This window comes from Ambystoma mexicanum, chromosome 13 (assembly GCF_040938575.1).
Source record: "Ambystoma mexicanum isolate Mex_15411 chromosome 13, UKY_AmexF1_1, whole genome shotgun sequence".
Classification (NCBI taxonomy): Eukaryota; Metazoa; Chordata; class Amphibia; order Caudata; family Ambystomatidae; genus Ambystoma; species Ambystoma mexicanum.
Genome location: NC_090938.1, coordinates 716,544,627 through 716,568,065, shown reverse-complemented (window position 1 = coordinate 716,568,065; position 23,439 = coordinate 716,544,627). Strand labels below are relative to the sequence as shown.

The following is a 23,439-nucleotide window of genomic DNA, read 5'->3' as shown; positions in this document are numbered from 1 at the left end:
GTGTGTGTGTGTGTGTGTGTGTGCATGCGTGCGTGCGTGAGAGAGAGAGAGAGAGAGAGAGAGAAAGAGAGAGAGAGAAAGAGAGAGAGAGAAAGAAAGAGAGAGAGAGATTCAGATCACAGGGGAGCCAGTTTTTAGGGCCTTCCTGAAAAAGTGGTGGTCCTCTATGAGACAGAAGGTGAGGGGAAGGGAGTTCCAGAGGGTGGGAGCTAGGACGTTGATGGAGGAGACTCCTAGTCTGGAGAAATTGAACGGTGGGACCACCAGGAGGTGTGCAGAACCTGATCTTAAGATTTGGTTGGAGCGGTAGCGTATAAGTTAGTTTTGGAGGAATTCAGGGCCCCTCTTCTGTAGGGCATGATGGGTAATACACATAGCTTTGAAAGAGGCCCGGCAGCTGATGGGCAGCCAGTATAGCACCCTGAGAGCAGGGGAGAGAGCAAGGAGGAGCCTTGCTGGAGAGCTTTGGATCCGTTGGAGCTTTCGGAGTTAAAAAGCAGGGGCGCCTAGAAAGAGGGAATTGGCGTAGTCTAGGCGGGATAGGAGGATGCCCATGATTGCTGAGATTCTATTCTATGAGGGTAGGAGAGATTAGGAAAGATCTGCATGAGCATACAGAGGTGGAAGTGGAAAGATCAGGAGACAGCAATGGTGGCCAGTCAAAAAGGCGAAAAAATAAAGTCGAATAACAAAAATGTAGAAAACAAAATGTCGAAAAATAAGTTGAATGTTTTATTTTTTTATTTATATGTTGTTTTTGGGTTTCATTAATAAAAAAAGGGGTAAAAAAAATAAAACATAAAAATAGACATTCGATTTTTTTTTCGACTTTGTTTTCTACATTATGACTTTCGACTTTTTGTATTTCGACTTTTTGACTATAAACCGACAGCATTAATGTGGCGAGATAGGATTAGGTCTGCAACACAGGTTTTTTCACTGAGGATTAGTTAGTGGGTGGGGGTCCTAAGCAGGGCAGCCAAGGTGTGGGTTAGGGAAGGAGGGTGGTTTGCCACAGATTTGGATTTCTGTTTTGCCAGGGTTGAGGAGGAGGTTGTTGTTTGTCATCCAGAGGTCTATGTCTGTCAGACAGGATGCAAGATTTGACTGGGGTGAGGATGGGGTTTGGGCATCTTGAGAATGATCTGTGTGTCATCGGCTTAGTTGTAGCAGGTGAGGTTGTGGGAGCAGATGCGTCCGGGCAGTGGGGATAGGTAAAGGTCGAAAAGGAGAGGGGAGAGGGAAGCTCCCTGAGGGATTCCATGGGGGACCGGCCAGGGGGCAGATGAGATATGAGAAAGAGCTTGAACAGAGAAAAACAAGGAAAGATGACACCCAAAGAGAAATAGGACATGTATACATATACACAGAGATAGTGAAATTAATTCATTAAAAGGTAAAATTGCCATAAAACACACTCATTGAAATAACAGTGAAAAAGAGTTAAGGGGGACATTATAGTCGCAAGGGAAATAAATTAAGCCCAGCCTCTGTGCTGAACTGCTCATGAAAAATATAAATTCACAAATTACATCACAACTGACATCATTCAGGATATCATTGATAGGTACACACTATGCAAACACTTTAAGGCCAGTTAAGTTTGTTGTTTCTAGTCAGTCAATGTTACTTGACATCATTAAAAGTGCAAGAACTTCACATACGTGTAGTGAACGGAGGTATAACAAAATACACATTTGCTTCTGTAGAAGTAAAATGAAAAAGTAAGTATGTTAAGAGTACTTTGAGGCACACTACATGCATACTGTACACAGATATTAAGCACAACCGTCAGTCTCAAAATGCCATTCCATGGGACCTGGTGCTTCAATAAAGCCCTTAGGAAGTACCCATATGGCATATATATGTTTTAGGAAGTTTTACTAGTCTACCTGCGGCATGACTGTAGAAGACTCACAATTGGGGCACAGGGCTCCAACTCTTAGTACAGGCCTGAACCACACAAGTATGTTGGTAGCAATGGTCGAGCAGCCATGCCTATTGTAGGAGGGAGAAAGGGCTGCAGGAAGGTACAAAGGCCTTGCAGCATGCACATAGTCCCAAGAAACACTGACACACTAAAAGTTATAGAACACAAATAATGGTTTGTTCTATATATGCACACCAAGGCAGATATTTCTTCAGTAAGGCAAGTACTATACGTTCAGTAACAATGACAAACCAATGGATAATGCAGTAAGTAAATTACTTTTGTAGTAAACATTTTCAGAATGGCTTTCAGCAGTTCACAGGAAAGTAAAACCACTTTTTTAATAGACTTGTAATACTTTGTTTCAGGAAAGAAGATCTGAAACACCAACACAAGGTAAGTAATTACTTAGCAATTCTTGTACAGAGGTCGCAGGCTTTAGCACTCCATCCCTATCTAGTTATGAAGTCTTTCAGGGTCAGATTGGAGGGCAAATTATTCAGGCACAGACTGTGAAAGTCAACAGTTCCAGAGGAAATCTTCAGTAGCAAGTAGCAAACGCTGTTGGAAAAAGGATACAGGGACTTCAGAGAAGGCTTCTTGAGCTTACACAGGCATTGGACCTGGGCGAATGTGTATGGGTGAACTCGCAAACACCTGAATCAGCACTCCAGCAACGCCAGAGCAGCAAAGCAACTCTAGATAAGTTCTACTGAGTGTCTCACAGTACCTTAAACGGGAAGAAGATGAAGCAGCACAGAGAGCCCTCACGGTGGAGCAGCAGAAGACCCGGTCACTGGATTCTTGGCCGTGGAGATGAAAGAAGGGACCCTGGGATGGATCTCAAAGCAGCAGTCGAGTGGAGGAACTCCAAGCAAAGGATCCTTTGCGGTTCTGTGATTTTGGTACCCTTTGCCAGACAGCAGTGAAGAACGGCAACCGCTCGGTCGATTCACCTCGCTTTTTTGTTCCAGCACTCTGGTGAGGGGACTTAAAGGAGTGGAATCTTGCCTCTTGAGGTCCGGAAGAAGTCCACCAAGGTTTCAGGAGCATTCAATCGTCGGAAGGGGATGCGCTGCACAATGGCTACAGGTCCCATTGTATTGGCGGTTTGCAGCCGGCGAGGGTCGCGGCTCATCCTGGGATGGCTTGAAATGCAGGTCACCTTGAAACTGTTTGGACCCACCAGTCTAAGGGGGGAGTTGTCATGGGGTGATAAGAAACCCCCTACTGTCAAATATAGCTTATCCTAATGGTGAAGCCTTATCTACCTTACTCCCTCCAAAACGTCTCTAAGGATGTCCTAATCTTCTGATGACCAAACAATGAGATCAATGATTTTTAAGAGGGTGTCTGCACCCTTGCAGGGTCTCCCTCACTCCTGTCCCTGCTTTCGCCCTCCTTAGGTTTCTCCTCCGTTCTCCTATTCTCTCCTCTTTCCCCACCTCAGATCTTCTTAGTTCTTCCCCCTCTTTCATCACTCCCTTCTCTCCTCCACCCTCCTGTCGCTCTCCCCCCTCTGCCTCTCCACTCCCCCTCTTATACACCCACTTCGTTCTCTGTCCGGTCTTGTTGCGCTCCTCCCCTCGCTTCCTACTACTACTCTCTACTGTCTCCAACTTCTCTCCTCCTGAGTCCATCCAGCCCCCCTTCAATTCTTGCTCACTTCCATCTTCCCCATCTACACCCATCTCTTCTTTCCTTCACTCACTCTTACTCCCTTCATTTTACTCCCTCTCTCTCTGCCAGTCTCACCTTCCATTAACTATTCTCACTCTTTCCTGTCCCTACACCCTCTCTCTACTACCACTCACTGCTTCAATCTTTCACACCTGGTAGCCCTCTCTCACAACCAATACCTCACTTCCACTAACATCCAACAGCTCCACAAACGTCTTAGCACTCAGTTTAACCTTCAGCCTTCCTCTAGGTCTCTTGATGTTAGGAAAGAAGAATTTCTCTTGTGCACCCTTCCCTCCATGGATTTGAAATGCAACATCCTTTTTTTGCTCATTTTTTAACCTGTCCTGACTTTTTGAAGGGAAGTAAAGCCACCAGCTTCACTTCCATTACCTTTGGCTCATTGTTATGGGGAAACTGACTATTCCCTAAGATTGTCAATAATGAGAAACTTTATTTCTCTTTAGGAATTCCTGTATTGAATTTTTCATCTTATGGGTTTTTGGTTACTGTTTATCGGTGCCTAAGACAAGCTGGTGGCATCAGTAACATTTTTACCATATTTGAATACTTTTACTCATGCACTTTTGCGTTTACCGTGACCTGCTACTAAAGGTGGCTAGCAACCAAAGATGGCCTGCCACCCGGTTTTTCACTCGTTCTTTTGCCATATTATAGTTTGGCCTTCTTCCTGCCCTTTCAAGTCTGGAAATCCCATATAAGGCCCTGCACTGGCCAGTGAAAGCTGCTGCTTTTGCGGGCTAGTGTGCATGTGAGTGTGTGTGTGTTTGAGCCAAGTGGAGGGGGCTGGGACTGTATGGCCCCAGCCCACATCCCTAGGTGTTAGAGAATATAGTAAAGCCCTGCTCCTCTGCCTGATCTCCGAAGAGCCTCATCGGGACCAACTAGTCTCGACCACTATTCAAGGTTGCATGCCCCAGACCCTTCAAAGTGTCCCTGGACAGACCAGCTCTCTCGTGGGCTACCTTGCTGCAGCCATCGTCGTTCCATGTTAAGCCTCAGAACTTTGGTGGTCGCCAGCTTATTTCATAAGCCACCTTTTCCTGAAATTTCAGCATCTCAGCATCAAAGGAGTACTGGAGCTGCATCTGTGACAATGGCTGGAACTGGCTTCATCCCGTGAAGCCTCCTGAAAGGGTCTGCACTGCGAGAGTCTGCATTCTTCATTGTTCTGGTATTGCATCCCGAAAGTTAGCCCTACCAGATGAAGCACTCAAACCTGCAACCCCAGGGCACCCGGCACTCGAACAAAGGATGGAAGATTGTGTCCCCACCAATTAGTGTATGATGCAGTGTCATCTGGGAAACAAATTGGAGTCAGAGGGTGTAAGTAAAGCTAACTGTTCTGTCTGCCCACTGTCCACCTTCGGGTAACACTGGGTGCAAAGCCTCTTAATAATTTAGCATTTATATAGCACTATGAACCCTGAGATATCTGAGCGCTGCTTATTACCCACAGTGTGTGGTGCTCTTTTATCAACCTCAGAAGGATGAAAGGCTGAGTTTGGCCCTGCCGGGATTAGAACCTGCATCGGTAGGTTCTGCATGTATGTAAAAACGAGCGCTCTACTCACTGTGCTATCCTATCTGACCATGCTGATTGCCCCTGCTTATCTTTGGTATTCAAACCTGGTCCAAGTATCCTACCACTGGGTAGTAACCGGTCTTTGGACAAATACTTATTTCACTTTGAAATAGTTTTGCACTGTTTTAAATCACCACCACAAGCCCACTGAATCCTTGTTGAGAATACCTTGCATGGAGAAACCTGTAATGGAACCAGTGACTTGAGGGCACTAGAAGCCATACATCTCAGGGCTGGATTTCTTAAGTAAAAGGGAATTTTGAATGTACTGGTTCTATACATTTTGTCTGCATCCAACTACTTACCTGGTTAATTTTTTGATTGATGCATTGTAAGTGAAACCTCTGGTGAATGTATATGTTTGTGACATATTGTTTTGAGTGATAATACTACCTGCTAGTTTCAATTCTTAGTTGCCACTCCAAACCTAAGGTATCCCCCAGGGATGAGCTATAAAAGAACACAGGTTTACCCTGTTAGGCCACACCCTTTTCGTTCGTCAGTGTTTTTGCGGCCTGAGCGATCTGTCAGGCTGGCATTCGCTGGTCGTCTCACTTTAGGCTACATTTTGTGCCGGTAATTTGGGAGTTACTGTGAACGAGAGCTTCTTGGTCAGTATCTCTTTTTATTGGTTTGTTTAGGTTGTTTGCCGCTGCATTGGATTCTGGTTCTCACGGTCCTGCAAATGGAAAAAAAACATTCTGGACAGAAAAGAGGTTGGTAGATATTGTGGGATTGACAGTGGTAAACAAGTGAAACAACAAGGGACAATCAGGGTTAGTCAGGAACTCCTCCCCCGCTGACCACCGCTGACCTCCTCCTCCCAAACTCTTACCCTGCCTCTGTGGTAGGCTCGCCTCTGGCAGACACCCTGGTAGGCCATCTAGTCCAGGTCAGGAGCAGTCCATGTTGCCTCTGGATAAGGTCACGAATGGGACCCTGTCACAGGGAGTAGAATATTTTTTTTCATTGTAAATACTCATTCAATACTGTCAGAGTCATCAGCGAGGTTATTAGTTACATTATTTGATATCTGTATAGTGCCCACTGCCATGGTTATGCACTTGAAGCGCTGCGTGGTGGAAGGCCCTTCAGAAGTGTACTCGTGGACTATGCAGTGGGCCTCAAAGGTAACGTTGAGTAGGTACAAACACCTGCCAAATTTCAGGAGTTATGTTCTGTTTAACCAGCAACCTAACGTCACTAAAATGCCTCTTACCAAAGTCTTTTCTTTTGATATCAACTGATGTCATATACAATGTTATCAGCGTGTTTCTAAGCTATGCGTATGGTTCACAGGCCATGGGCAGTGACCACTGCAAAAATGGAACTGGGGAAAGGGCATGCAGATCAAAAAAAGGTGGACTCTTGTTAAAAGGGTCAGTTGTCTTTTTCCCCATGCTGGGATTTTTAGACAGGCTAGATGGAGTTTCAGGCTAGATGGACCTTCAGGCCCTCACACTTGGGGTAGGCCTGTGTTCCTGTACAGGCCGCGTACAATGCACCCCTGGGGAAGGTTCTACTGTCAAAGACTGTCCTGTAGTGGTTGTGTGTAATTGTTCCCTGTCAAATTGGCAAGGATCAATCGCCATGGGAAGGGTGACAAGGGGATACTCCTCATAGTGCCCCCTGGCCCATCATCCACAGGCTCAGGGAGGCATTTATTACATGCTTCCTTATCCTGCTTTCCCTCATTATGGTTATATTGCGCAGGAAGACAGATAGGACTTGCCTAATAATCGTCTTTCGGTGGATTGTATCGGCTTAAACTCTCATGCCATGCAAAGTCTGCATCTAGTGGTTGGCTCGGAGGATTACATAGTTTTCCAAATTCGAAAACAGGGAGTTTATACTAGCCCTATCCTATGTGTACAAGGACCTACAATCCTTCACGTGTCAAGCATGTAGCTGAGAGTGCAGCAGATATTTTTTACGGGGATGCAGGTCGGGTGCATTCGATTCTAAGCAGATACAATCAAACGAAAGAATTACTGGGTAAGTAATATTGGTCTTCTGGGGTTGTGAATCTGCTTAGACTCACATGCTATGCATTGATTAGCAAGCAGTGCCTGAGAATTGTGGTGGGCAAGCAGCGAGAACAGTAAAGTATACATGTTCAAGAACTGCTTGGCCTACCGGTGAATGTGCTCTTGTTTGTGTGCCGACACAAAAGTGGTGCGTAAATGTATGGACTGAGCACCAATTTGCAGCCTTGCAGATTTCCTCTAGTGGTATATTAGCAATAACGGCTAATGTTGCTCCAGTGAACATACGATTTGGAGTAAAGGCCGGCACCACTTGTTTGTTATTCAAAAAAAGTTTTTAGTCATGTCTACAATTCACTATGTTTGGGTATATTTCGGGAGCTCACAGGATCAAATATAGCCCTTTGACACTGGGGCTATGTTTAAAAACGCACAAAACGAAAAAAACGAGTGGAATCCACCCTATTAAACATGGTGCTCTCTTGTTGCTCCTCTTAGGAGCTAAATTCCTTCCTTTAATATACGAAGTTGTTATAGAATTGGAGAAGGCCTTAAATAAAGAAGTACAGACAATTCTAGATGACATAAATAAGAAATTGGAAGGGTATAAGTCTGAACTGGAGGCAAAGAAAGTAAGGAAATTCCGTAGGGACACGTACGACTATTTGAATGGAGAGGTGTACACCTGGATGGACAGATATGGACCTCCAGTAGGCAAACCCAAACCTAAATCCAGTAATACCAGCGAAGCATCGAGCTCAGGCTCAGAAAGCAACCCAACGTCTAATATACCACAGGAAGAAGAACACGAAAACGATACTGCAGAAACAGATACAGGATCAAGCTCCTCACCCAGCACATCATCTTTTTTAGAAAGAGGAAGAAAAGAACGAGGAGGGGGAAGAGGAAAACAAAAAGAAGGACCCCAGACGAGACTCAAGCAGAAAAGAGTTTAGTTTTGAACTTATCCTCAAGAACATTAATGCAACAGGAAATCACAACATTGCACAAGGGATTAAGCTATGTGCCAACATATAATAGCACTCGGATAGAACTTTTCAAGCTAGTGGATAAAATGAAGTTGAAAGTATTCTTTAATGAATTAGAGGAATCTGAGACAACAGTAATGCCAGAAGAGGGATTCAAAGAATTCAGAAGCAAAAACAAATTTTATTCCACCTATAAATGTGCCATCCATCGAAATTTTCCAGAAAAAGACTATCAGTGATCTAGAAAAGATAAATTTCAAATCCAGAGGATATGGCAATATGAAACCACATGAGCTTCATCTCATAAAGAAGCTATACGGAGATGAACAACTCACGATAAGGTCAGCAGACAAAGGAGGGGCTTTGGTGATACTGAATACAACTGATTACGATGCCGAGTGCAAGAGACAACTCAGTGATCTCGAGACATATGTTAAATTGGAGGCCGATCCCACTAATGAAATCAAACATAACCTTGATGAATTATTAACAAAAGCTGAAGAACTAAGCTTGATAAACCATCATACCAGGAAATTCTTAACAAAAAATCAGCCCAAAATTCTGCATTTTTACACCTTACCTAAGGTACACAAGGACTTGATCAAACCACCGCGCAGACGTTGACATCAAGAGCAGCACTACCGGCTACCAGACTAACATATACCAAAAACCTACAGATAGAAACAACATTCTACACAAACTCAGCTTTCACCAACCGAGCCTGATAAGGAATTCACCGTACAGCCAGATGCTGAGAGTAAAAAGAATAGTGAGTGACCCCAAAGATTATGAAGATGCCATATTATCCATGGGAGACAAATTCTTGAATCGTGGATACACGCAAACTGAGATCGATGAAGCTAAAGCAAGGTTGGAGAATCAAACACGTGAACACTTACTGCATCCCAAACAGAAAGCGGAGAAGGAGCCACCAATGGTATTCGTATCTAAATATTCAAAACAAAGTAAACGCATTAAGAGCATACTCAAAAGAACTGGAACATGCTAGCTTTAGATGAATGAGTGGAACCACTGTTCAAGGAATTACCGACCTTCGCTTATAAGAGAAGTCAAAATCTTAAGGATACATTAGTAAAAACAAGGAATGTAAAGAAGGGCAGTGAGACTACACAAAGTGGAACATTTCCATGTCTAAGTTGCAGTAATTGTGGATATGTGCAGAAAGGAAATACGGTTAGTCACCCACACAGCAGAGAAAAAATAAAACTCTGATGCTTCGGAACATGTGCAACAAAAAATATAATCTACTCCATCAAATGTCCTTGTGGGTTGTACTACGTAGGGCAATCCACATGCCCAGCAAAATTGAGATGGAATGAACATCGTTCCTGCATACGAAACCACAACAAGAATTCTGCAGTGGCACGCCATTGGGACGCTAAGAAACACAATTTGGCACAGATTAAATTTCTGATACTAGAAGTGGTTAAGAAGAGAGAACCACACATGAACATCCAACGCAGATTGGACCAGAGGGAATCCTTCTGGATTGACAAATTAGGAACTTTGTTTCCAAAAGGGCTGAATGAGGAGATTAATTTTGCCTGCTATTTATGATGACTATTTTTGTTGGTGTTTTGCGATGAGTCTTCAATTGATGATGTAACCTTTTGTTGTAAGATTTAATTTGTGAGCTGCATCACTACAGTAGCTTATATCTAAGCGCAATTATACAGGTTTGTACTTTCATGTTGAATTTCACGTTGAGTTTATACTATAAATCTTATGATTTATGAGAATTGAGGAGGAGGTGCCTACTGGCACCACCGTACGTTAATCAATCCCTGTTATCTCGACAGGGGACCGTGAATGTTGGCACGCTCTCTGCGGGCTGATTCTCACTGTAGAATGGTCACGTCTCTGATGGTGTGGCTTAGGCATCTCAAACCCGCTCCTGCGAGGGCGGGCCAACCTACTATACATATAGGCACCTGAATGGTAAATTGTGTGAGCTGTTAACATCCTATACTCTATTTGCACAGTAAGGATCGGTTAGACGCTTGAGCATTATATTGACCTGCCACCCATACTTTACACAACCAGCCTTTACGAGCGCGTTAGAGGTACACACAGTGAGTTTACAATCACCATGGTGATCGCACGTCCCGTCTCCCCGGTTCCATGGAGAGGCGGGACGCGAGGCGCGCCCTCAACGGCCGTTTCTGGCCAGAGGGCGTCGCCATGATCACCATGACAATCTTCAAAAGGAGCAGGTCGCGTGCACTCCTGTCGCAGGGGCCTGACAGAGGATCGAAACGGACCGATACTCCAGGTAAGGATTGTGCTGTGTCAAGCTTTTGCAGATACAGAGCCCTGCGCATGCACACGGTTAGTAACACGTGCCATTTAACACTGTTTCAGGCAGCTATTGACATCGTACGTGATACGTTAGAGGCGAGGATGATGATCAAGATAAAGGCTAAGGTACAAATATAAGAACCTGTTGCATTTTAGTGTTTCAACATGTGGGATTACCGTGGGATACACCCACACACACAATTGAACTGACATGAGTGCGCTATTTTTTTTCTTTTCTTTTCTACCATATATGTGAGTCGAATGATTGTATATGCCCAATTTTTGAAATGCTATGGAATGTATAAAACGTGGATTATAATTGATTAATGATGAATTACTTATGGGTTGTAAAATGGAACAATGTAGCCGTGAAGATGGTGCAAGGCACCAAAATGCATTGGCAATAGCCGTTATATGTACTAACAGAATCTTGTGAATGCCTAAATCATTATTGTGTGATTAAAACAAACAGTTGTTTTTACAAATAAACTCACATTGAGTCCATGCAATCAGTTTTTTTAACAATATCGAGTACTTGCTTAAGCAAAAGCAAATAAACCCAATAAGAACTTAAAGTATATTAAAGGAATGAATTTAGCTCCTAAGAGGAGCAACAAGAGAGCACCAGGTTTAACAGGGTGGATTCCACTCGTTTTTTTTGTTTTGTGTAATGTTGCTCCAGTGCCACTTGTGGATTGATGTCTTGTGTAAATCGTAAAGGTTTTTGAGCCAATGAATTACATAGTGAATGCATTTGACAATCCACCTAGAAATAGTGGCCTGGGGTATGGGACACCCACACTCTCAGCCCTGTGCAAAGCAAACAAAGAATGGTCTGGAGTTCCTCATCTCTTTAGTTCTGTTAACATAGAGCATTATCACCGTACAGACATCAAGTGTGTGTAAAGCTCTTTCTCTGCTACGTTGAGAATTTGGGAATAAAAAAGGTAGTTCAATAGATTGGTCGACATAGAATGTTTTCATATATTTGGGAGATATGCGAGGTTAAGTCCTTCAAGCCATCTTCTTCTTCTTTTTTTAAAAAATTTGATTTAATTGTATGACAATTTTTAGAAAGAGCATATTTAAAGTCTATGCTCAAGACAAAGTATTCCTCCATTTCATCAGGTATAGCCCGTTGAATCGAATTAAGAATTGTCCATCACTCTTGATGTATCTTCATTGTTAAAATCTAAATGTCCGAAAAACTGAGTGACCCCAATCACACAGCTGGCGTTCTCCCCACTTGAAAGCAATGCCCAAAGTTCGTTATCATCTAAGGTAGAATAGTTTGTTAGAGCTCTTGCAAGATGTTTTGACCTGACCTCTTTTATTGAGCTACATTCCAACAGGAGATGGCGGCTGGTTTCCACAGTGTCTTTTTTTAAGCAGGTTGCAGAATCAGATTGATTTCTCAAGGCCTGTATTTCCTTTGTTCTCACCTGGTTGAGTCGGAATCTTAGGAACTGTCTGCTTACTTGTTTATCTGGACATTTCTTTAAGTAGCCTCTTACCTCTTCAATTTTCATTTCTGGAGTCGCAATGGCAGAGGTCAGGCGGTATCTGCTAGCCGTTTCCAACGTGGAAATCCAGTCGTTTTCATAGAGCTTCTTTGTGACTTTGTTAGGATTGTGTACCAAGAGGTCTTCCGAACAGTCCAGGTCTTGGAGAAGTCGAAGGTTTTCCTCCTTCCATTTATTTAGCATTTTATAGGAATCTGAATCGAGGTCCTTCTTTATCAGCTCCAGAGCTTTAGGCTTCGAAGTACACAGCAGTTTTCTGAAAAGGAGTAGCGAAGATCTTGCTTTTGTACTTGCAAGCGATGGTAGACAAAGTTCACGCCTGATTAAAGCCATTGGTGTTGACTTTGACAGGCCTAGAATTGATCTCCAGAAATGGCTCTCCAACGACAACCAGATTCCGTCCGGCAAACACGGCATTGCATCTACGCCATACATTAGGGATGGCACCACCTTCACCTTGGAAAAATTCAAAACTGGAACATGCGAAAAACATCCATACTTTCGGTCCATTGCTGTTGCTTGTGCTGTCAGGGACCTCAGCTTTTCCCAGAGGAATTGTTGCATCGCTGCTTCTCTTTGATGGTTAGACAGCATTACTCCCAGATATTTAAATGCTGTAACCTCCTCCAACACTTGGTCGTCTAGCTTCCAGATTAATTTTTTTGTGTTTTTCCTGACTTACTTTCCCCATCACCATGATTTTAGTCTTTGCTTTTAGTCGCAGATTATTGTTCTCAAGGTAAGCGACCAGGTGCTCCAGTTGGCGTTGCAGCCCTATTGGTGTAAGGTCCAGGAGTATAATATCATCCGCATTTAAGAGTCTCGAGGTTTTTCCCCCCCCCAATGTTGGTGGGAAACATCTGACTTCTCCTTCAGATTCCTCATAGTCAGCTATGTAAGCATTGTAGAGGGAAGGGGCCAGCGGGCATCCCTGTTTGACGCCTCTTTATGTCCTTATTTCATCAGATAACACGCCATCACAGCTTAGACGAATCCTCATGGAGGTCTCTTCATGCAATGCTCGAATTGTTTCCAAGACAGATGCAGGACAATGTCTGGTCTGAAGTTTATTCCATAGACGTTCCCTATCAGCCTGGTCAAAAGCTTGGACCAGGTCGATGAAGGCCATGTAGACAGTTGTGCCGCTTTGGAACGCCTTTGACTTAAAAGTGTTAATTGTCAGGATGTTCACTGCTGTTCCTGCGTTCTTGGTGAAACCTGTTTGGAATTGGTCTATGTACTGTACTTTTCCCAGCCAATCTCGAAAGCTCTCTAGCACTAGAGAAGCGAAGACCTTGCCGATTACATTGAGGAGAACGATGGGCCGATAATGATTGGGATCGTCCGGTGCCCCCCGCTTAAAGATCGGCACTACTATGGCTTTAGTCCATGAATGCGGTATCGCGCGATTGATGTTGTAGTTTTCAAAGATTTTTTTTTATCATCTTGGCCCATAGTTCAGGGTGTTTTTTTAGCTCTAAATTGCTCAGCCCACCCGGTCCGGGTGCCCGTGAGTTGTTGAGCTTCTTGATCATGTTCAGGATGGTTGCTTCGTCGGAGCAGATGTTCCAGTCGCTCGTATCTTTGTTCATTTTTGGTGATTGAATGGGCAATAAGTCTCTTCCTGATGTTGGATGGGAGTATAGGTTGGAAAAGTGCATAGACCATTGATTTTCCGCTATGTGCTTTTGAATTTTGTTGTCTGAGCTCTTTACAGTTCCTTTGATTAGGTTCCAGAAGTCTTTAGATTTTTTTCCTTGTAGAACGCCTAGCATTTTTTCTGCGTCCTTTTGCTACAGGGTGTGGCGATGTTGGAGCAGCCAATTTCTGTACTCTTTGTTTGCATATTTCCATTTCTTTACTTTTTCTTCCGAAGGTGCTTTTTTGGAAACTCTTTCCAGTTGTCAGATTATACTATGCCTTTTTACCACTTCTTGATCATGTTGGTGAATAGGATTGAAGGGTTGGCGTCTGACCTTATTAGGTTTTAAGTATCTTGTGAGGAGGGGAGCATAGTTCAGCCTTTCCATGGTATGTTTCCTGGAGCTTCTCACCTCGATGCTCCTGTATTTCGTTGCTATTTCCCGGATCGCGCCCTCCGAGAGTTTTAGTCGTGACCCACCGCAACCTACTTCCAGTTCCAAATGTGCGTATAGTTGCGGGTCCTGCGGCGCCCGCCAGGTGGCAGACAGCATATTATGGTCACTGTGCTCTGTTACCGTTACTACCGAGGTTTTCATGAGCATCAGGAGATCTTTCGATACATAGATATAATCTATGGTCTTCTGCTGTCTGTCTCTTTGCCATGTGGGAACTTCTATGTTGTTTTTCCCTCTCAGCCAGTGCAAATTGTGCATATCTCTGTCTGCCATTAAGGATTCTAGTAGAATACCTCTAGTTATGCCGGGGCCGTCCGACTGTCCTATGTTGCTACAGATTCCCACTCCTGCGCAGATAGCGTTAAAATCACCGTTTAGGATGGCATGTTTCCACTAGTGGATTGACGCCGATGTATCCCATATTTCCGCAATCTCGTTCAGGAAGTCTTCATTTGTGACCAGGGCCGGATTCCAATATGCGTTGATTACGAGGAGTTTCTCAATGGCGTTCCTCCTCGGATGTCCTTGGGGGCGGGACCAGTTCAAGATGACTGCTTGTTTCAAATGCGATGAATGTATAACCTTGTGGACCTCAAGGCTGCCTCCTGAACGTATAGCCATTAGAAGGCCCGCTGACGGCCGACCCCTTATGCCTTTTTTTGCTTCAGTAAAAACCACTTCGTATCCGTCTAGTTCCGGTTTCTCGGTCATCCAGGTTTCCTGCAAGGATAAGAGGTCGAATGATCCCAGGTTCACATCGCTTTGCGCTAGAAGATGGTAGAACCCTCTAGTATTCCAACATCCCATTTTGAGAACTGTTCTGCATCTTGCATGCGTAGACGAGAGACCCCGTACTTCATGCTGGTCCAATGTGTCTGTTCTCTCAAATAATGGCTAGTTTCTACAATCCGGGGAACCTTTTTTTGCCCATGTCCAATTTTTTGGGGATCTTGTAGACCTCGTTTCCGGGTCCCTGGTGTGTCTGGGAACTGTTGGGAGTTTTCTTTCGTTCTCTGGGCGAGGTCCTTTATGTCTCCAAGTTTCATCTTTTTTTGTATCTTGAAATGAAGTGACGGACTCATGATCTGCCCGTCGTGTGTTCATCTTGTCATGTCGACAGTTGGTAAATGTTTTTCCTCCTGGTAGCCTAGGTGTTTCTAATTCACTGTCGCTCGAATCTCTGATCTCATAGTGTCTATCATTTCTTTTTTTCCCTTTTGCACCTTCATGAACTTCCTTCTTTTCTTTGATAGGGATGAATTGGTCTTTTAATTTTTGTGATCCCATGCTTGTTTCATACCTGGATTTCCCTTGAGTTGGTTTTAGTTCTGTCAGAGCATAACCCGGAACCCATAGACTCTTTTCCTCGTGTACTAATAGAAGTCTGATTACTTTGGATGAGATGTGTAGCAGCGAGCAGTCCTTCCTCCCGGAACCACAGGGTTCCACCATCCACAGGTCCGCATTTAGGATTTGTCTTAACCCTGGGATTTTGCTGAAGATCTTGAGAATTGAAGTCCTGTTCATGATGAGATTGTCGTCTGTTTCCCTCCTTCTTTTTAATTCAAATATACATCCACTGGTGATTTGTTTGTTTAAGGGGCCAGATCTTTCAGCGTCACTATGTGTGCGAGAAATACAGACCTCACCCCCAGAATTAGACCTTTTATCCCGTCCACTAGTGGAATTGTTGATAGGTCCCTTGGTCCGGGATGTCTTTTTTGAGGGCGATGGCCGATGAATGTTGAGTTTTTCTTTATCATCTCGAACGTGACGATTTCCCAGCGTACTTTCGTGGGTATTCTTTGCCGTCCTTAGGGAGTCACTACTCCCAAGACGCCTTCTCCCTTTCGCCCTCAACTGTTCCCGTCGGGATCGGGCGTCTGTCGTTGTTGGTAGAGTGTTAGCACTCCTTAAGTCATCGCTTGAGTCATCGCTTGAGTCATAAATTCGAATCTTTTTCGGAGGCTCTTGCTGGTTTTTTATCGAATCTAAAAGTTCTGATTTCCTTTTTAAGGACGAACCTGTATTAGATTCCAGGTCTGACTCTTCAATGGTATAAGTGCTCCAGTCTAGGTTTTCGCTCATAGATCGTTGTCTTGCAGTCGAAGACGCTGTGGGTTTAATGGTTCCCCCTTCCTTAATTTTTAGGAAGACGTGTTTGACGGACTCTTTCTCCTTTTGAATTAGTAGGTTTTTTTTCTCATAGACTTTGTTTTTTTCCGGTCTCCCGGGATACCTTCCTGCTTTAGTCGAGATCTCTGAGGAACATGTCTCTTTCTGCGGACCGACAGTAGAGGCTTTGTCGGAGTACACTTTTGCCTGATTGAAAATGCCAAAAGTGAAGTTCGAAAGGGCTTCCTCTCCTTTTCTTTTTGTTGTTCTTTTTGTTTTTCCTTCCGTTCCTTAGCTGGGCACGAAAAAGGGTTTGTTGGAGTCGGGTTCTTTGGATCTGTGTCCAGATCTTTCATCTCGAGGGACTGTTTTTCCTCGTCCGCCTCAATTATGGCGATAATCTCCCCCATTGGGTCCGCGTCATCTTGTGACGAGGTATCTGTTGGAACGCAGACTTGTGCTGCCGTCTCCCTCGTTGTGTCCTCGTCTGCTTGTGGCAAAGTACCACTAGGAATGCAGGCTTGTGCAGCCTTCTCGGACAAGTCCTTTTCGTTGCCTAGAGCTCCTTTCAAACACATAGGAATAGAGGACCTCAGCATTTCCATCTGTTCCATCATTTTTGTGTTTGCCTGGGCCAAGGCCAGTGGTATAGACTGTCTCAGAGAGTTATTTGCTGTCAGCCTGTTCCCTTCCCCCGCCATTATGAAACCTTCCAAGTTGGTCATTTTCAAGTTCATGGATGCCATCATAGACATTTGGTCTCTCAGTGTGTCATTCAGCAACTCATATAGTTTACAAAATGGCGTAAGGGCAATGGTTATTGTTGCCATTAGGGACAAAAGGTCAGGCTTTTTCTGTGGGGAATCCTTAGGGACTGAGTAATGAAGTTCGCTTAGACGTCTTGTTGGAATAGATGTGGTACAAGGGAGGTTTTGCGAATGAATTGGAGTCGACTCTGTCCTACTTCTAGATTTTGAGGATGTCTCTGGTGATCTTAAGCTGTCTGCTTGGGTGGCCACAGATATGTTTCTTATATCTATAGACATATCATTTTCTTGGGCGCTTTCAAGTTCGTTGCATTTTTGGGCTCTATTACCATCCTCGTGGTTATATGAGGCCTGGTCCAGTCATGGCTGGTTTCACGGGACCCCTCAGCTCGAGATTGAGCCGATCCAGAAGTCACCTTGAGTAGTTCATCCTTTTTCTGTGGCAAGGTCTTAGGTGATGTGTTCTGAAGCATTGTGCTGGGGTTTGGAGCTGTTTTTCCAACTATGGCTGGCGGATTCCTGAAATGCCACCTGAGAGGGGAGTTGGATGGCTCGGCATGAACATTGATGGTTTTAGAGACCGGAGTTTTCTTATTTGCATCATCGAGGGTTTGAATGTTATTCTCCGTCAAAATAGCGTTCTCCAACAGCTCCCCGTCTGATATTTCCACCAAGGTAACGTCTTGTTGATTGCCACATTTCTTGAAAAAATGTTCTACTAAATCAGCCTTAACTGAGTGTTGCAACCAAGGTTTAGGGCCCATTTTTTTTAATTGGCATTTGGAGGTTTGCTTCTACCTGCGGCAGGTCTGGTTAGCCTGCTCACCGTGTATTGACTCCCTTTGGCGAAAATTATCGGTCTCTTCTTCAATGGTTGCGGTCCTTCTTTAGGTGCGCACTGAGCTGAGGTGTATTCCTGAGATGATGTTACAGATTGTGAGATGGGAAGCACTTGCGTCTCAGTCATTTCTTTATTTGCTGTGAGTTACTTTCCTGTGACTTTGCAAAGGGGATTTTTTCAAGTTCAATATGCAGAGGAAAATGTAGTTCTTTTGTTTCCTCTGAAAGGCTTTCAGTGTGAGCATCCCTCGATTGCAGCTGCAAGCTCACAGGGTCCAGTGCCTGCGCCGGTGTGGGCAAGGAGAGAGCAGATCCCAAGCTCTCCCGCTCGGCTCCGACGGCAACACTACAACGCTGATAGTGGGCGTGGCCAGAGGAGAAGCAGAGACGCCTCCCTTCGCATCGACGCCAGCTGAGCCAGCGTCAGCCTCCAGCACAGGAGACGGGTCTGCATCGCGATGCCTGCCTGAGATCACCGCCCCCCCGAAGCCGAGTCCAGCCACGGTCCGATGCCCACCTCTGTCTGCTCCTGAGCCCCCCTCCCAACCACCCCACCTGCTGCCACAGCGGCCTGGGGAGCCCGGAGCGCGTCCTCGACCACAAGCGCCGGCTACTCTCGATGGACCTGCACCCGCACATCCAAATTCGTTCTCCGCGGGCACGGCGGACCACTAGGAGCCGCCATTGGCAAGCCGCCGGGCCCGATGGCCTCCTCCAAGACCGCCTTCTCGACAGCCACGGCCCTGGCAGCCAAGAGTTTAGCAGCCCGCGTCTTCAGGTGGGTGAAGCTTTGTTTTGGATTTGGCCTTTCTTTTGGATGGCGCAGGGTGGTGGAGGTGGTTTTGGCACTAAGATGCTGTTCGCTGCGGGGCTAATTTGCAATGAGTTCATATGGTGTCTGGGTGAAAGGGTGGAGGGAGGAAGAGGAAGAGGAACTTTTGTCCTTATCTTCGAGCTGTACAGGCCCCCTTCGCTCCTCTAGGGACTCCTGTTCTTGGTCTACACTGACTTTCAACATCAGCAAAGATGTAGATAAAGCCGATATAGCCATTGTGTCCGCGTTTACAAAGTTCCCAAGCCGCCTTGAGGGAGATGATGTTGGTAAATTGTCTAGGATTGTTGGTGGTAATGGTGAAGGGTCGCTAGGTGGTGGTAAAAGCAACTTCTTCATCTACTGCGCATCGGGCTCTTGATAAACCTAGTTTGGCTAGAGGTAGGGTTATGGATGATGATAACTTTGAATCTCGTTTCAGGGCCAGTTCCTCCTGCTCAAAATTGAGAGGGTCCCCCCTACCCTTACTAGTCGCCAGTGTTACCTTGGACTGGTAGGTCAAGTAGACTTCGCCGGGTTGGTGTCGGGTTGGATTCAAGACTAATGTCTAGACTAGGCCCACCTGGCCTGCCAGTCTGCCAATGTCTGCTTCCACTCTGCGACTGCACTCCGCGGCCCGCTCTGCGGCCACCTAGAGGTTTTCAGAGGTAGCTGGAACCGCCTCTTTGATAGAGCAGAAAGACAGACTCTCCAAGAGTATGGTCTGCCAGTGTCTGCTTCCACTCTGCGACTGCACTCCGCCACCTTCTGCTTCTGAATGGATACAATGGGTTCTGTAACAGAAAGCCTTTAATTCACTCACACTTTTAATAAAAGTGATTGCTATTTAAAAAACAACAACTTTATATGTGAAGTCTCTTAACGTTGCTTTATGCATAGGTTTGAAGGAGCCTTTGTAGAACCATGTTGAGGTCCTACCCAGGGGGTGGGTGTGCAACTGGGGGAGGAGGATATGTTTAGCTCCTTCCATGAAAGCTTTGACTACTGGGACTTTCCACCAGGGTATTTTTTGAGATGTGGTATAGGGTGCCAGCGCTGCCAGATTAACTTTAAGTGAGTCAAAAACTAGACACAAGTCCAATAAGTGTAATAGGTATATTACAATATCTGCATATGTACAGCCCATAAAATGAACTGCTTTTTGGAAACAATGTACCAAAAAATGCTCCCACTTGTTGAAATAACAGTGGGCCTCATTATGAGTGTGCCGGTCTCAGTAACAACAGTGCCGGTAAGCTACCGGCACCGTTGTTACCGGACCGGCACACTAAGAGTTCTGAAGGCGGGTGCCGTCCCGGCCGCCAGGTCTGACCTGGTGGCCAGAACGGCACCCGCTCGCCGACTTTGAAGGAAGCACCGGCACCGTTATTAACGGTGCCGGTGCTTCCATCCTCCCCATTCCCATGGGACTCAAATGGGAATGGGGAGTTACTTTCTCTGGTCAGACGGACCACTAGGGCTGTAATGCCCCGGTGATTCCCCATTGCCAGGCGCTGAAAAAAAAACAGGACTCTGGCAGCAGCCGTGCTGTTTTTTCCGGCACGGCTACCACCAGAGTCATAATGAGGACCAGTGTCTACCATTGGGTTTTATGGCCTCTGTAAGGGAGACTTGGTATCACAAGTAGACACTGACACAAGAGCTGCAAGTTTCAAAATCTTTATTGATGGTTTAAAAGGGGTTGGAAACTATCTTGCCCTATAACTAAGATGGGAGTATTCCCAACCATCAAACAAAAATAATACAGTCCTAGTCAGTCCTTAGTCAAAATAAAATGGCCTACACTAATAAACCTAATGCCTGCCATCTTTCTAATGCAATAAATGTGTAAAGGGAATGTGTAATGCAAAAAAAAAAAAAAGGAAAATCAGTGTTGAAAAGAAATGTCAATATGGCTGAGTAAACTCCCTCCCCCACATTTTGTAGCACGGGGTAAGGTGGCACACTCGGACCTTGTGACACTCTGGCTTCGGATTCAAGGATGCAGTTTGTTTCGTGGACAAGGGCCCACTTGGCCTTCCAAGAAAAGTCACTAGATTACCCGCTGGACCTCTCACTCCAGCCCAGGTCACGTTTAGCATGTAATACAGTTCAACAAAAGTTTGTTTCCTTCTGGTTACCACAATTGAGTACAGGTTTCCCTCCGCCGGGCTCAAACCTTTCAATCACAATTTGTCGGGGTTCCCTTGGCCAAGCTTCAATCACACCGTCGTAGACTTCCCCTGTTGGGCTCAAACCTTCTTTCACTTTTCTTCCCCTGTCGAAGACTTTCGAAACTGCGAGGCTTTTGCTCTTACCTCAGCATGACCATTTCGACATTCTTTCCAAAAACGCCACTTTTCCTCTCCTACAGCAAGGCCTCTTGATAAATGTAGTTTCGAGCAAAGTACTTATTTCAAAGTTGAAAGATATCTCTCACAATCAGGTCTCCCTCTGCTGGGATCAAACCTAACAGTTCAAATCTTGCATCTCGGTTTCTTTCTCTTCCCGCCGCTTATACGGCATCGGACATTTCACAGAGATTTTCGAAGGGGCAATCTTCTTTCGCCGGACCGCTCTTACTTTGTATCTTTAATTTACAGTTCTGTACAATGCTTTGCTTTCTCTCGTGTCTTATCGGCACGCGCACAACCTTCATTAGTCCGATACTGTTGCCGTCAAGTTTCAATTAACACAGGCCAGACTTTCATTGCTTTCATTAACTCACCGGCTGTGCTAATTCATTTTTGTCTTTCGCGGCTTTGATCCTTAAATCAAGGCTGATACCACAACTGCTGCTGCACCTCCCCAACTCTGCCATTCATCCGGGAGGATGGCTAGTATCTTTGAAACACAAAAGAGGTTTATCTCTTCTCTCTGGCTGGGCTTCCTTGCGCAACCTTCAAGGCCCTTCGGAGGCAATGGTCTGTCGCAGGGTGTCAAAGGTTTCTCCGTACCTCGGTTCCGTCCCTCGGCCTGTCGCCCTGCTCCACCTGGTTCGATGTTGCCCTGGAAGATCTTCTTGTGCATCACTTTGCTCTGAGTTTAACCACACGAAAATGTCTCTGGACGGCAAGTCCCATAATGCCATGTTCTTATTTTGCTAGTGAGAGCTCCCTCGCCATAATGCAGCCTCCCCTGCACTCAGGCCCAGTAATTTCGTAGTACTCTTTGCTCCAGGCCTTGCAGGGAGAGATCCAGCTCAGGTTTCTTCCTTTTGGCCTCTGTGCCTCCTCCAGCATTCCCAGCTTGCTCAAAGTGTGCCTTTGTGCTCCACCTTTTATACTGGCTGGGAGAATTAACAAGTCAGGTGTCAGTGGTTGTCCAGCCCTACCTGACCTGGCTAACGGGACAAGATGAAGACTGCCCATAGGAATACATGGTACATTGGTTTCTATGGGTAATCTTCACTGCACCCGTTTGCCTCTTCTTCGTCTCAGTGGTGTTGGGAACAAACAGTGAGGCAGAATTATGGGAGTTGTAGTGTTTCCGAGGGGTGGTAGGAAAATTATAAAAAATGCTGTTAGGGGAAGAGGACGACTCCTCTCTCTCTGGTCCACTCCCTGGGTCCGGACCCAACAGCAATAACCCCTCCCTAGCCACCCCAAGAGAGGATACCAAGAGGGTTGATGGGGAAAAATCCCTTGGGTTTTTCACACCCCTCAGAAATTCCATGCATCATGTTGAAAGTTTTAAATGACCGAATTCTAGGCTATGCTGCCAAGTTTTCGGTTTGTGGGCATGGATGTGTTAACTGTCCGAGTTGCTGTGTTAGGCAAGAATTGATGTAGTAACCCTGTGGGAGACTACACAACACTTGTCCTCTTGTTATTAGGTTACGCACCTATTAGTCTTAGTCTGTACTACACAAGTTCGTAGTGTGACTGAGCAGCCAAACGTATCTCAAGAGGGGTAAATGTGAGCTGTAGCAATGAAATCAACCAATACAAGTATCCAAATAACACTCACACTCAAGGTTTGTAGTTAAAATAATTATTTAACATACGTTTTAAAATAAGCATTCTTTAAAAAGGGCAATGTATGCAACAATCAAATATACTTTAAATACTTTCACAGAATTAACACAAAGATAGTAGATACTCTTTAGAGATGCTTCTTACATACTTCCTATACCCTGGAGGTGACTTCACTAACTAGGACAGTAATTGCATTTACTGTATCACTAGTACACTTTGTAAATTCTGAGGTTGGTAGAAAGGAAAGGTTCAAGGAAAGAAAAAGGTTAAACAGGTTCTCAAAGCACGTGAGCACTTCATATCTTCCAATGAAGTCTAGATAAAAACCTTTCCCAGCAATATTAGTTAAAAACCAATGTATCACCTATGAGGGATAGTAAGAATCAAAGTCAATGGAAATAGAAGAGTCTGCAGGGAGCCAGGACAGCCAAAGTCAATTGGAGCAAAGTCTATGGAGAGGAGGCACTTCTTAGATAGTAAAAAGTCTCGCACAAAGTTAGAGAGTTTGTTCAAGAAAAATCACTGTAGGGTCACACGCTGTTACACTTGTGAAGGTTGCAGCTGAAATCAACTTTAAAAAAGCATTTACTCTAAGTCTCAACTGAGAAGAGCGAGGTACAGACACTGAGGTAAGTACCCACAAGTCAGAACAGTACCTTTGGTTAGAAGAAGAGGGTCCAGCTGGCTTCTGTCTCGTTACAGTGATGCAGATCCTGTTTTCCTGGGCCTCAGTCGTGGGGACAAGATGGGGGGGACGTCTGGGGACTCCTTTAGCAACAATTCGGAGGTCAGCGGCAG

At 45.0% G+C, this 23,439-nt stretch overlaps 1 protein-coding gene across 3 annotated transcripts in view; it reads right to left on the bottom strand.

The window, feature by feature from the left end:
• LOC138521782 (E3 ubiquitin-protein ligase TRIM39-like) overlaps positions 1-23,439 on the bottom strand; it is a 202,296-nt gene that overhangs the window by 23,053 nt on the left and 155,804 nt on the right. The window contains exon 7 of one of the 3 annotated variants that reach the window (XM_069634858.1): positions 6,052-6,155. The exons of 1 other annotated variant lie outside the window; for it this stretch is intronic. The gene's annotated coding sequence lies outside the window, so the exon portion shown is untranslated. Of the gene's footprint in view, positions 1-6,051; positions 6,156-19,223; positions 19,459-23,439 lie in introns of those variants that run through there. One more of the 3 variants, XM_069634859.1, reaches the window with a different exon arrangement.